Source organism: Schistocerca piceifrons, chromosome 4 (genome assembly GCF_021461385.2).
Source record: "Schistocerca piceifrons isolate TAMUIC-IGC-003096 chromosome 4, iqSchPice1.1, whole genome shotgun sequence".
Lineage (NCBI taxonomy): Eukaryota > Metazoa > Arthropoda > Insecta > Orthoptera > Acrididae > Schistocerca > Schistocerca piceifrons.
In genome coordinates, this window is record NC_060141.1 from 610,537,536 (window position 1) to 610,547,152 (window position 9,617).

The following is a 9,617-nucleotide window of genomic DNA, read 5'->3' on the forward strand; positions in this document are numbered from 1 at the left end:
ACCAAGTTTTCGCCGTCCCTTGTGACCAGCACATCTAGAAATGGCAGTTTCTTGTCCTTTTCTACTTCCATGGTAAATGTTATGTTGGCATGGAGGCTGTTCAAGTGTCTTAGGAAGTCACCGAGCTGTTCTTCACCATGGCTCCACACCACGAAAGTATCATCGACGTACCTGTACCACACCTTAGGTTTGCAAGTCGCCGAGTCCAGTGCCTGTGCTTCGAATTGTTCCATGAAGAAGTTGGCCACCACTGGACTGAGAGGACTACCCATGGCGACACCTTCCAGCTGTTCGTAGAAATCGCCATTCCACGTGAAATAGCTCGTGGTGAGACTTGCATGGAAGAGCTTTCTTATGTCTTGCGGGAAAATGGAACCGATGTGCTCCAGAGCGTCACTGAGTGGCACTTTCGTAAATAACGAAACAACATCAAAGCTGACCAGCATGTCGTTTGGTGCAAGTTTCAGTTCCTTCAGCTTCTCAATGAAATGTCCTGAGTCCTTAATGTATGTGTCGGTCTTACGTACGTGTAGCTGGAGCCGAGAGGCCAAGTGTTTTGCCAGTTTATATGTCGGTGATCCAGGAGCGCTAATGATCGGTCTCAGTGGAACGTTGTTCTTACGGATCTTGGGTAATCCATACAGATGAGGTGGTATGGCTTCTGTGTTGCGCAGGTTTCTCTGTATGTACGCCGGCAGAGAAGACGCCTTGATTAATCGATTCTTATTCCGTGTGATACGCTGCGTCGGATCTGCGCTTAGTTTTCGGTACGTCGTCGGATCTAATATGTCTCGGATCTTTTGCTCATAATCTTCAGTCTTCATTACAACGGTCGCATTCCCCTTATCGGCAGGCAGTACCAGTATACTCTTGCCGACATTAAGATTCTTAATGGCTTGTACCTATTCTTTCTTCATGTTGCAAGCTGGTGGTTTTGCGCGGCGCAGTATCCTGGCTGTTTCAGTCATCCTGGTCAGCTTTGATGTTGTTTCGTTATTTACTAAAGTGCCACTCAGTGACGCTCTGGAGCACATCGGTTCCATTTTCCCGCAAGACATAAGAAAGCTCTTCCATGCATGTCTCACCACGAGCTATTTCACGTGGAATGGCGATTTCTACGAACAGCTGGAAGGCGTCGCCATGGGTAGTCCTCTCAGTCCAGTGGTGGCCAACTTCTTCATGGAATAATTCGAAGCACAGGCACTGGACTCGGCGACTTGCAAACCTAAGGTGTGGTACAGGTACGTCGATGATACTTTCGTGGTGTGGAGCCATGGTGAAGAACAGCTCGGTGACTTCCTAAGACACTTGAACAGCCTCCATGCCAACATAACATTTACCATGGAAGTAGAAAAGGACAAGAAACTGCCATTTCTAGATGTGCTGGTCACAAGGGACGGCAAAAACCTGGTACACAGCGTGTATCGAAAACCGACACACACGGACCGATACCTGCACAAACTGTCAAACCACCACCCGAGCCAGAAAAGAGGCATGATTAGTACGCTCGTAACGAGAGCAGGACGAATATGTGAGCCGCAACACCTCAAACGAGAAATGCAACACGTGGAAACTGTCCTGAGGAGCAATGGGTACTCCACAAATTATATTAGAAGTGTAACAGAGCCAAACACTCGGCGAAGTAAGGAACCAGAGAAAGAAATGTCGGGTACGGCCTTTCTGCCATACATTCCCAGAGTGACGGACAGAATCGGCCGTATATTGCGCAAACATGGCATAAAGACGATTTTCAAACCGACAAGGAAGATCAAAGAATGTCTTAGATCGGCGAAGGAGAAAAGAGACCCACTTGCAATGTCGGGAATATACCGTATACCATGCACATGCGGAAAAGTTTATGCCGGAATGACTGGACGATCCATTAACACCAGGATCAAAGAGCATAAGCGACATTGCAGGTTGGGGCAGGTGGAGAAATCGGCCGTGGCAGAGCACGCACTGAATGAGACCGACCACGTAATAAAATTCGCCGACACGGAAGTTCTGGTTGTAGAGAAGCACTATCACACGCGCTTGTAGAAATACAAAAACACGTGAACAGTTTGAACAAGAAACAGGAAAGCCTTAAGGTAAACGAATCCTGGCTTCCCGCACTGCAGCGAACGGCCGTCGCAGGTAGCAAGAGGAGAACCGCACCGGAAATGACCGCGGAGAAGCCCTCGGAAGTTGGCGCGCCAGGTACATATAGTCTGCGGCCGCGAGCTCGGCTCCAGTTCACCACCGGCAATGGAAGGTGAAGCTTTGACAATGCCAGCCACTCGTGCTGGTGAAACGTCAGAAAAATCATTATATGAACGTCGGCCGAAGAACCCGAGACAGAAGCCAATAGGCAGTTTGTCATAATGATTGGTTCTACCGTTTTTCTAAATCGTTCTAGACTGCGTTTAGTCTGCATTCAGCTGTGTTCGTTTGCTACATTTTATAGCTCTGTTTACTGACAGGTGAACTACTGAATAAAAATTAAACAAATACTTTAAATTGCAATAGAGCTTCAATCCACGTTGGAAACCAACCGCAAAAATAACCACCATGGCCCTTTCGAAGAATCCACTTGCCTTAAATGACAATCACGGGAAACCTTTACCGGTATCGTTAGTGAAGGATATGAATGCAATTCCGCCGCAAAGACAAATCACTTTTCTCACATCGCTTAATGCGCACAAGATTGTACAGGGGAGGTCAACAAGTGGCACTTGTGGGGTCGCCCGTCCAAACGTTCCCCGGGTGTTCCCCTACACTTGTCGACCAACGAATAGCCCCTGTGAGGTCAGGTTGTCGCCAGAGCTCGCGGGCTGTGCAGAAAAGGGAACCGGTTCACTGGAGCAGCTTTCGGCGCGTGACGCACGAGAACCGCTGCTGGAGAGGAGGTCAGTACACGGCCGTGACTCCTCCTGCGACAGTCGTGCAGTGGGAGGGGAAGGGCGACACCGTTCTACGCGTCTCGCGTTTCTCATCCGGCGAAGGCTGTCGCATCACTGAGAAAACTACGCTTCCTGTCCTGTGTGATATCACAACATACACACGGTGATTTTTTCCACTGTGTACGAGCGTTGCATAGAAAGTAATGCAACGCATTTTTTCCCTCAACTGTTCTTTATTGAACATAATGAGAATTACACAAACGAAAGAATGGTGTTTTATATACACACCCTATATTTCCACGTAATCTCCATCCCGTTCTATGGCCATCCCCCAGCACGAAACACGGGAGTGTATGCCCTGTCGGTAGTAATCTTTATCTTGGTGGCGGAGCCAGTGTTTCAGTGTGTGAATCATCTCTACATCTACATCTACATACATACTCCGCAATCCACCATACGGTGCGTGGCGGAGGGTACCTCGTACCACAACTAGCATCTTCTCTCCCTGTTCCACTCCCGAACCGAACGACGGAAAAATGACTGCCTATTTGCCTCTGTATGGGCCCTAATCTATCTTATCTTAGCGGTCTTTCCGTGAAATATAAGTTGGCGGAAGTAAAATTGTACTGCAGTCAGCCTCAAATGCAGGTTCTCTAAATTTCCTCAGTAGCGATTCACGAAAAGAACGCCTCCTTTCCTCCAGAGACCCCCACCCGAGTTCCTGAAGCATTTCCGTAACACTTGCGTGATGATCAAACCTACCAATAACAAATCTAGCAGCCCGCCTCTGAATTGCTTCTATGTCCTCCCTCAATCCGACCTGATAGGGATCCCAAACGCTCGAGCAGTACTCAGAAATAGGTCGTATTAGTGTTTTTTAAGCGGTTTCCTTTACAGGAACCACATCTTCCTAAAATTCTACCAATGAACCGAAGACGACCATCCGCCTTCCCCACAACTGCCATTACATGCTTGTCCCACTTCACATCGCTCTGCAATGTTACGCCCAAATATTCAATTGACGTGACTGTGTCGAGGGCTACACTACTAATGGAGTATTCAAACATTACGGGATTCTTTTTCCTATTCATTTGCATTAATTTACATTTATCTATATTTAGAGTTACCTGCCATTCTTTACACCAATCACAAATCTTGTTCAAGTCATCTTGTATCCTCCTACAGTCAATCGACGACTACACCTTCCCGTACACCACAGCATCATCAGCAAACAGCCGCACATTGCTATCTACCCTATCCAAAAGATCATTTATGTAGATTGAAAACAACAGCGGACCTACCACACTTTCCTGGGGCACACCAGATGATACCCCCACCTCCGATGAACACTCACCATCGAGGACAACGTACTGGGTTCTATTACTTAAGAAGTCTACGAGCCACTCACATATTTGGGAACCAATCCCATATGCTCGTACCTTAGTATTCTGCAGTGGGGCACCGAGTCAAACGCTTTCCGGCAGTCAAGGAATATGTCCTCAAAATGTCTTCCATGAATGGCATCCTTTAATGGTCCAAACAAGTGGAAGTCCGTGGGGGCTGGGTCAGGGCTGCAGGGTTGATGGGGTAACACTGCTCCACCCTGTTTTGCGACGTGTTCAGCAGTCCTCAGACTTGTGTAGGGCCGAGCGTTATCGTGTTGCAGCAAAACGTCTCCTGGGTTGCTGTGGCACCGAAATCACCAGAAGCACTTCTTGGTTTTTGTTAATGTGTTGACATATGCTCCTGAAGTAATGGTACCACCTCTTGGCATCACATAAATGAGAATCACACCTTCACAGTCTCAAACCACGCTGATGCTTTGAATTTTTTATTCTGTACGGAGTGGGAATGGCGCCATTCCAACGACTGTCGTTCGTTTTGGTCTTAAAGTGGTGAACCCAGGTTTCATCATCTGTCACAGTCCGGGAGAAGAATACCTCCCCCCTAAGCTTCAAAACGCTGCAACAAATCAAGACAAATGTTTTGTCTGTGCGGATTCTTATCAATCGTTGGACACCGCTGGACCCATCTTGCACACACTTTTGAGTATCCAAAAATGCGGATAATTGCATTCACACTTCCTTTCTTGATTGACAGATGCTGTGCCAACCGCCGAGTCGTAACGCGTCTGTCCTCGCGAATGACAACATCAGCTCTCTGCAACATGTCAGATGTGGCAGCTGTGGATGATTTCCCCGACGGCCGGAAATCATGGAGCTCCGCCGAACCGCCTTCTGATGACCTCACCTCCGTGCCCAGCGACTTACTGTACTTCTGTCGACAACAGATGCTCCATAGACTTTGCACAAGCGTTTGTGAGTATTCCCCACAGTTTCTTTCTCTGCAGTGAGAAATTAAATGACGGCACGTTACTTGTAACGTACATCATCTACAGACGCCATTTTGAAACTGTCCTGCAGCTTCGCTATCTGTCGGAAGTGACGTAAACTTAGCGCCCCCATTCAGGAGACTTAAAATAATACGTACGTAATGTTTCGCATTCGTAGCATTGTTTTTGGCTGAAAAAAAAATGCGGCGCATTACTTTCTGGGCAACCTCGTACAAACTCTAGGGATTGATCGATAAAAGGATGCGGGACAAAAAATAGGTCTACGGACGTTTTGTCCGGAAATGCATGGTTTCCATGCTCGCGACCGTTTATTCAGCCATATATTGTTACAGGAACTGTAGTCTAATACGGGATTTACCATGCAGGCACAGTTACAGTACGTGCTGAGTATGGTTTCCATGTTCCTCAACGCATACGTTGCACGTTCTGTCTCACATGTTCTCATATGCCAGGCTGCATCCGAACAATGTCAAAGGCAGCGTGAATACGCTGCTTCAATGACTCCACGTTCGGAATGGGCTCTACATACCCGATACTTTTGAGATGACCCCATAACCAGAAATCGCACGGGTTAAGAACCGGTGAACGAGCACGTCATGCAACTGGACCCCTCGTCCGATTCATGAACCAGAGAAGACACGATTGAGATGTGTCCCGACTTTAACGGCGAATTAGCAGCCACATAACCCTTCTAATCATTAATGCCACTTCTTCCATCATGGGAGTTAAAGTCACCCGCAAGAGCTCCGATAATTCCGGTGACGCGTAAGGTTCCAAAGTACGGTCGCCAAATATTCCGACCCACACAGTCTTGCCACACTAATGATGATGATTCGCTGTAACCATCCCATGGGAGTTCTGACTAATATCTCAGAGTTGACTTATGAAAGTTGAAGATACCACTACACATAAAAGTGGCTTCACCTGTGAATGGGAAGGATGACACGAACCAGGCGAAGAAACCAGTGACAAAACTGCTCCCGATGTGGAAAGCCTGTCACTAGTAATATAGTTGTTATGGAGAATGTGACATACGGTCGTCTGGCTTACCATGTACTGGCGGGCAAACTGCCTGGTACTGACACGGCGGTCGCCTTTCACCATGTTAATAACATTTTCCTCCAAGTCTTGTGTCCGAACATTTTGAGTGATTCCCTCGTGATTTACTGGTTCCTGAAACTACCCTGTTGCAAACGTTGCATCCTGTGGTTGTTGTCGGCAGAGATAAGTCTGCTGATACAACCTTGCTGCTCGCCGCCCGTAGCCACTTGCCTTTCCGTAAGTAAACACCATGTCTGCACGCTCTCGATTCGAATATTAAACTATGATGTACAATGCTGTATCACATCCATTGCAAGATGTGTCAGCAAGAGAAGTGAAATGGACAGAACATTATCAATTGTTATCGCTGGAAAGGGCGCTAGGGCATGACGTATCACGAACAGTACCACCCTCTAGGAGGAAACCATGCATACTGTAACTTGGCTGCATGGCACAGCGCGTGTTAGACCGCAGTCTTTGTAACAAAATGTGGTTGAATAAATAGCTTACAGCGTGGAAACCAAGCATTTCCAAACTAAGTTCATTAGACCTCTCATCGATCCCTCCTAAAATTTGTACACGGTGGAAAACATAACAAAATGAAAGCTCAAGGAGACAGCGATGTATTTATAAACTTGGTGAGAATATTGAAACAGAAACGACCTCGTTCATCTTTCATAATACATCAACAACATTTGTTGCGCTTCTTGTTAGTCGACCACGATATAAATGCACCTCGGAGTGACGGCGTTTCGGCCGGCTTATCGCGAGTTTTTATCGTGATATTTGACGAGGACACGCTGAAACACTTGACAGTATACGCACAACTGACTTGAAATCATTCACACTACCTTGCGTCATTCTTAATCACTGCTGTACTTATCTGCCATAACGTCACTTAGTGTTTACGTAACTGCCACGAGAGACGAGTGCCATAATATCATGTTGGGTAGTACAATATGTAACCTGAATCTTTCAAAATATGTATATTACCTTCAAAGATGTTTAATTAATTATTTTTCGTTTATAACTGTACATGAATTCGGGACGCCGTCATTTTTGTAACAAGACAGTATTGCAATCACGAGATAGCAGGGCAGACTTGCAGGAGAATATTTGCCAAATTTTTTTTAAATTTTGACACAGGATCTTTGACGCCATGTGGGTCACAAGCATTTGCTTGGTAATGGACTGACATTACAGGTGTGTGAAAAAAAAAATTAAGATTCAAGCATTCTCTTGTTTGCCAGAGACACATCTAGATATTTTGAATGATTCCGAGACATAAGATTTTAAACGTCACCAAGATAAGTGGAGTACTCTGTAGAACGGACTTCCATTCGTGAGTCACCAGAGGATTCTGCAGCCGAGAGAGAGACTTAGATTTTGGTTTCTCAGGGAGAGTAGCCTTCGCTGTACGCCACGTGGCCTAGAAAGATGCAGACATCACAGCAGCCACTTGCAGGCACCGGTAATGTCAAGTATGGTGAGCAACAACAGCGATCGCAAACCGATTTATAGGATGAACACTGTTGCAAGTATGCGAAATACAGAGCTATTATGTCAATTGTCTTTTTAAATACGAATCATCTGTGTCACCGGTAATGTCAAGTATGGTGAGCAACAACAGCGATCGCAAACCGATTTATAGGATGAACACTGTTGCAAGTATGCGAAATACAGAGCTATTATGTCAATTGTCTTTTTAAATACGAATCATCTGTGTAAGAAAAAAAAGTGTTAGATTGTTTTCAATTATTGTTTCTTCCCTTTCTGGACGTTGGATAGTATAGACGAAAGTATAACTTTTACGATTTATAATGTTGTATTTAATTCAAAATAATTTTATTTCAGTAAAATGATTAACCTATTACTCCTCTTATTTAACTGATTCATGGAAATTACTTTTTTGTATATTTTAACTAAGTTAGAGGCGATTACTTCCATGGCGCAAGTATCGAGCGTCCACAGCAATCTGTCGTTAGCCGGAAATTGTAGGAATACCACGGAAGAAACCACATCAATACGAAGAATTCAGATTGACTTTAGGGCTTTCACATTTTTAACTCAAGTACTTTATTAAAAACGGTGTAGTCAAGATGTGCTCAATTAAGATAGTGGTTGCATGCATGAATCTGTCTGTAGTTCATTCTTGTCTCTCGGACTGACGTTCAACAATCACTGTGCGACTTCCGCGAATTTAGTTGTTCCGCTAGATGTTGTACTGACTTCAGCACATTCATCTCGGACTTATTATTATTTATTATATTTTATTATATTATATTTTAACTCCATTGTAACCTGTGTTGATACTTAAAGAATATAACGGTTTTCTGGCTTTGTGAACTTGTGTTGAATTTGAAGTCCAGAAGGCTTTACGATAAATACAGTTTTATAGTGACCTCTGTTTCATACAGTAATTTGACGAACATCCTATCTTCTGAGCTACTGCGCCCATGTTTCAAGTACGCTGGAGCGAACCCTGTACAATAAATTCAGTTAATTAAGTTATCCATTGTGTAACAGCTGTAATTAAAATCCCTTATTTCTAAGGGGCGTGATCTGTTTATCGGTAAGGTGTACTTGATAAAGATCTTTCTGACATTAACGGGGTATGTCGATGGCTCAGCCATGACCCAGCAACCTGTGCAAGATGTATAGGGCACCCTTGCTTCTCCATTATTGTTCGTAGCCTACTTCTTATGACGGAGTGAAAGGTTTTTTCGAAGTCAACGAAAACTTCATGAGTTTTTAAATTCTCTTGATGCTAAAAGTATTATCGCTGCACGTGGTTCTTTCCTAAATCCAACTTGCTCTTCTCCCAAACCTGCATCGGCTATTTGTTTCAAGTGATTGCTTGCTATTTTTAGTAAACTTTCTAAACTGCAGTCATGAGACTTATACCCCTGTAATTATCACATGGATGGCCTTAGCTCTAGTTAGAAATAGAAATTACTTCGGTGGTTTTCCACTAATCAGGGTTTTTTTAACTTCACCAGCAGTCAATAAATAAATGTAAAAGTTGCACAGCTTCTCTCAATACTTAATAAGTTCAGCATTTATTCCATATAGACCAAAAATCTTGCGATTTTCAAACTTTTCAGAAGCTGTTGAACGTCATCTAAGGTTTCTGAGCCCTGTAGTCTGTGTTGGTACAGGTTTTTAATACTCCCCTCCTGTAGTAAATATACTTTGAATATCTCTTCTTTAGAAGCTGTTTTCCTTTGAGCCAGTTTCTTCCACCTTGTTGTTAAGGTTATTGTACCAACTAAGAGAAAGTGGTCTGAAAGTATATCTTTTACTGTTTACACAATTACATTTTGTACTTGGCTTCTCATTTT